Source organism: Odocoileus virginianus, chromosome 3 (genome assembly GCF_023699985.2).
Source record: "Odocoileus virginianus isolate 20LAN1187 ecotype Illinois chromosome 3, Ovbor_1.2, whole genome shotgun sequence".
NCBI classification, from domain to species: domain Eukaryota; kingdom Metazoa; phylum Chordata; class Mammalia; order Artiodactyla; family Cervidae; genus Odocoileus; species Odocoileus virginianus.
The window spans coordinates 90,788,596-90,794,595 of NC_069676.1; positions in this window are offsets into that span (position 1 = coordinate 90,788,596).

Genomic DNA, 6,000 nt, shown 5'->3' on the forward strand with positions numbered 1-6,000 from the left:
AGGTGCTGCAGAAGCTGAAAACTAGACGCACATGTTGCTATGAAAGGATGTTGCTGCGGGACTGAAGAAGTATTGGGACAATGCTAATAAGAACGATGTACCTAAAAAGCCTGGAGGAAGTAAGTGAGACGCAAAGTTGATTTTTTATCCTTCTAGGACTACTTTTCAGCAGAATCCAACATGGAGACAGCTGGCAAAACAGAAATGTGCTTTACAGGGTCTCAGCTCTACCATCAGAATATGTAATGGAGAAGTCTGGGTTTGGAGCTAAAAGACAGTAGCTTGATAAATGACACAGTCTCTGAGATGTTTTTGAGATTTAATATGCCATTTGTCTGCCTCTTAGACCTGCACAGGGTAATACCTGAGTAGAATCTTATGTTTGTTTTTTTTTAATGTACTTTGATTCAGAGAGTGAATAACTTGTTTCATATTCTTGATCTTTAACTTCATTGCCTTACTTGAATTAATGAGTGTCCTTGCTTTAGTCCTGTTCTTTTGTTCTTGTTGTACTTTTTTTGTCTATAAGAGTTAAAAATAATCCCATTGTTCTAATAGAGATTTTTATAAAGTAGGAGCTTTTGGTTTACCTAAAATAGTGTAATTATATTGATTCCAAATTAGAACACTTAATGTATTATTCCAAGTTGCTCTTTCAAATGGTGGAATTTTAAATGTTTCCACACATTAAATTTTACATAGTTTTATTACTTTTTCTTTGAATAATGAATCTGAGTTTTAAAAATATTCTTCAGACTGTGGGGTATTTAACTGGCCCTCTGTTAGAACAGCTTTAATTTTAGTCTAAGCTACTGCCGAACTTCCAGACTTGGTTAAACATTCTTATCATTCCTTTTTTAATATGGCTTAATATGCTAGTCTTTAACATGAAAACATTATTTGCTCACAAGGAGTTCTCATGAAAGTAGACTTTATATAAATTTTGATATTAAACTTTCAGTAGGAAATGGTCAAGTAGAGAATATTAACAATGAGGTGTTCAAAAGAGCAATAGTGGTTTAATTACCTGGAAAGTACTTAAAAATGTCTGTTGACATAAAGTAACATGAAAATGTAATTATTTAGTCACTTGTGTTTATCAATTGAAACTATTATAAAGAATAATCTATGAAAAAGCTTCTTTTTTTACATTTTGTCTTTAAGTTGTTATATGTCTAAAGTTCTTATTTTCTGTTTAAAATTTGATGGTCCAAAAATGTACATTCTCTAAGATCCCAGTGGTGAAAATGGGTTTGAGTTGAGCTAATGAAAGGCAGTAACTGTGCCAGACCTCCAAATACTGCAAATTCTTTTCCATAGGTAGATTTATAAATACCTCAATATGCTTTCTCAAAGTCTAGCCTGAACAGGGCACTTTATACACTGGATTCTTTCATCCTAGCTTTGGGAAAACCACTCTTCTTGAGACATGTTCAAATGGTTCTACTTTTATTATGAAAGGTGTCCCTTTTCAAACAGGTTTCCCAAGGATAAGATTGTTTAGTTATCTTGGAATTCACAACTATCTATAGGCAGAGGACATCTGGAAACTTTGGAATTAGCTTTTTAAAAAGTGACTAGGGTTACCATAGTCACTAATACTCTGATAGTCCAAACTCATTTATTAACATATGAGGGATTTCCTGTCAAGGAAGTCAGAAGTTGGCTTTAATTGATCTGTGGTTGCCGCCTGAATATTAGTTCATGTTGAACTGATTTGTTTTTCTGAACACATCTTAACATATGTTAAGCCTGTATGGAATAAAGCTGACACAGTATAGTTTAGCCAAAAATAACCTGTTAGCTGGTAGTTTTTAGAAGTTTCACTATTTGTATAAATATTAGAGGTGGTGCCTTGTAGTACTTAATACATGGTCTCTTTATAGTCACTGGAGGAATTGATTATTTAGTTTGTGAATGAATAGTACCCTTTTCTTGAGTTTTTCCTCATGGCTCCCACTCTAGGCATTTTCCTACATGTTTAAGTAAGGGTAGGTAGATTAAAAAAATGAGGTGAAGTGAAAACTATGCTATTTTTATTGTTTTAATTTTATTGGTTCTGGTAAAATGGTTCATAGTTTGAAAACATTGCACTAAAGGTCCTGGCTCATCTGAGGATCTTTTTTGTTGTTTTCAGTAGTAGATCTCAACTTTATTTTCTTAATTATCAAGGTAGATTATAGTTTATGCAGGTTTAAGATATTTTAGAACTAAATTTTTAAAGAAAACTTTTAAGTTCTAAAAGTATATTCTGAATGTAACATTTCTTGTTAAAATTTTTCAGTAATTTCATTTTAGTATTATTTGAATTTTGAACTTATTTATAAGTGATTATTAGCAGGATCTGCTAATTATCCCAAATATCTTTCCTGTCTAGCAATAGAATCTACTGACTTCCAGCTGGGGACCTGGCCCCTGAGCCAGAGATTACATGTCCCAGCCTTGTTAGAGCTAGATGTGATTACATGTCTAAGTTTTTCCTATGCCATGTGAATACAAATAAACATGCTTTCTGAGTCTTGTCGTTAAAATATTGGATACGCAGATCCCCCTATTTCATTCAGTTCTTCTGAAGGCTGTACTTTGACCATCACAGTAGTGAGCCAACTTCAACTATGTAGGTGTGGGCAGTACTCTGAGGGGATGTCTGAAAAAAAGAGGTGGAAGGGTCCTGGTCCTAGGTAACATCATGGAGCAAGCTCTCCTGCCATGAAGTCAAAGTTTATTCTTCCATAGGTAGAAGTTTATTACTCTTTTACCAGGAGAGATCAGTAAACCTCGACCTTATTTGAGTTGCTGCATTTTGGGATCTTTTGTTATAGAAGACTAATTTATACACTAGCTAATACAGATAGGATTTTAAGTGAAAACTTTTCCTTAAGACTTTAGGTCTCAAAGGAGGCTCTAGGGATCAAGGCTTATAAATGCTACATATGAAAAGGCTGAGGAATGTTGAAGATTGAAAGATGAAGGCCTGTACTGAGTATTTCTTGGGAGAGAAATGTCAATGTTTAACGATATTTCCTCTCAACTTTTCCACAGAGAGGAGAGTGGTACTGGCCTGTACCTCAAGTCAAGTGATGGGCCTTGAAGAGACCCATTTAGAGGAATTTACATTTGTCACTGAAAATTTAGAGTATATGGGGCCTGGTGACTGTCTCACTTCTAAGAATCTTAAATCAAAAGATTGGTGGGAGAGGTCTTCATGATAAACAAAAGGAGAGGGTTGTATTGAGGCCACACTGTGCTTCCAGCGTTTAGTTGGGCAGCGCTCAAGGGGGTTACAGAGTGTTGCCCATTTACACCCGAATCATGCCAGGTGGGTCTCTCTGTAGTCACCACTTACTGAACTTGAACTTGGGGATAATGTCACATTCTGTCACGCCATGTTCATGGGCTAGGCATTAGGTTTTACTGAAGACAGTGAAACTTATGAATCAGAGTCTAGTCGGGAAGCAGGAACAGTACCAATTATTTTTAGAAGAGAATTTTATGTAAATAATTATTAACCAAGTATTAGAGAAGAGGTAACCTCTTCAAGTCAGGGGGCACAAAAGGGAAGAGGTTGGTTTCTTAAAGTCTGAGAGAAGGGAACTTGAGCTGGGAGTCAGACCTCTGAGGTGGGGTCACTGTGGAACTTTAGGAATGTGGAGGCTGGACCAACAACTCTGGTGAGGGGCACTGGCCACCTGGTACTGACCCATCTGAGGGATACAAGGAAGGTGGTTTTGAGAGTGAAACTGCCACCCACTACCACCTGAAGATCAACTGTTTCTGCTGAGAGTCAAGTGTCATCGCTGGGAGATGCTGACAGAAATAGGGCGCACACAGGAAGAGGCCAATTCACTTCCTCTCTTCCTTTCCTCTAGTTTTCTTCAGGTGATCCTATGGACAGAGTGCAGTAGGGGGCCAAGTGTTGCTTTTGGATAGGATCTTGGTTTGGGTGATTCCAAGCCAACATACCTACCATGAATTCTGTGTTTTGTTTTTATGATTCACACATTTCGGTCATTCATTGGAGGAGAGTGCAGTTACTTCCCAAATGCAGCCCTGTCTATTCTGCTGTCATAATCTGCTTTAGTTTTCTCAGGAACAAGTCACTCAATAGATTACTTTGTCCCCCCGACTTCAGGGAATACCTGAGAAGTTTCCAGGTATTTTTTTTCTTTCAAATCTCTCTATCTAGGCTTGGAGTAGAGTGAGGATACCACTCACATCTTCTCCAGAATGGGTCAGAATGACAACTTTCTTAGTGGAAATCCTCTTTGCAAATATTTCCATAATCTTCGTCAACAAAATTCTTTATAAGGGTGAGTTGTCTATCCATTTTTCAGCTACCTATTTTGAAATCTCGTGGTAATAGTGAAGAAGAAGTTGTTGAACGTACATGTGAAGAGTTTGAATAAGATTGTTTCATCAAACTATAGGTGAAACAAAGCAGTATCTTTAGATTACTATGTTATCTTATGTGCAATTTAATATGTAACTAAATTAACTACTTTGATATTGTTAATAGGATATGGGGATTCCACTTATGTAAAAATTTATATATTTATTTTGGAAAAAATAATTTTAATTGGATATGCCATTGAAAAAATAAGAGACACTTATCTTGACATACATGATGGCACATAAATGTGTCATAAATCACAATTTAATTAGGCAAGGAACCATACATCAGTATTTTATTCTCTGCTTGATATTTAAATATACCAAGTAATACAACATTGGTGTCTCTACCACCATTTTCATACCTTTGATGTGTAACACAAATATATAGTTAACATTTCAAAAGTTCTTACCCATTGAATTGCTTCCTACTGGTGAATTTCTAGTAGTTATTATGTAGAGCATAATTATATCTAGTAGTTATGCTAGCCAGCATTTAAAATTTAATTTTGATGAGGTATTTTTTATTTTTGGATATTATATTGTTGATATTAGTTTGTTAGCCTTTACAGTGACCTTTGCATAATGACATTTATAATTTAATTTGCACTGATACATTAGCATACTCATTTGAATCTGTCATCATTTTTGACTTTGATTTAATCTTTAAGAATTTTAGCAATAATTTAAAAATATGTTTCAGTGTTTAATATTACAGTTATCACTGGTTTAAATAACTGTGTGTGTGTATCTATATTTCTAGAACTTTTGGTTGAGTCTTTTTAAGGATAATTTCCATTTCCCCACAGAACTTCGCCATCTGTTCACTTACAGTATAAGTCTCTCTATTTTTTTTTTTTTAAGTATTTGAGTATATATAAAGTATTTTCTGCTACCCTCAACATCTGGATATTTTCTGTTGATTCTTTTCTCTTTTGATATGGGCCAGGTTTTCTTGCCTTTTTCAAATATAGTGTCTTTTTATTTGATAGTGGACATTGTCAATGGTAGGGTGTAAGGATTCTGTATTATGTTTCTGTATTACATTATTATCCTTTGGGTGTCAAATTTCTTTTTCTGACACATTAAATTTTCTAGTTAAATTGCTATAAGATTACAAATAATAAATGCTGTCTGACTTACTGTGGAGGGTGTGGAGAAAAGGAACCCTCCTACACTGTTGGTGAGAATGTGAACTGGTATAGCTGCTATGGAGAACAGTATAGAGGCACCTTAAAAAAACTAAAAATAGAGCTGCCATATGATCCTACAAGGCCATTCCCAGACATACATTTGAAGAAAACCATAATCTGAAAAGACACGTACACCCCAATGTTCATTTAAGCACTGTTTACAATATTTAAGACATAGAAGCAAACTAAATGTCTACTGACAGATGAATGGATAAAGAAGATGTGTGATACATATATACAATGGAATATAACTGAGTCATAAAAAAGAACAAAATAAGGCCATTTGCAGTAACATGGATGGCCTAGACATAGTTCTACTGAGTGAAGTAAGTCAGTGAGAGAAAGACATCATATGACATCACTTATATGTGGGATCTAAAAAAATGGCTACAATTTAACATATACAAAGCAGAAATAG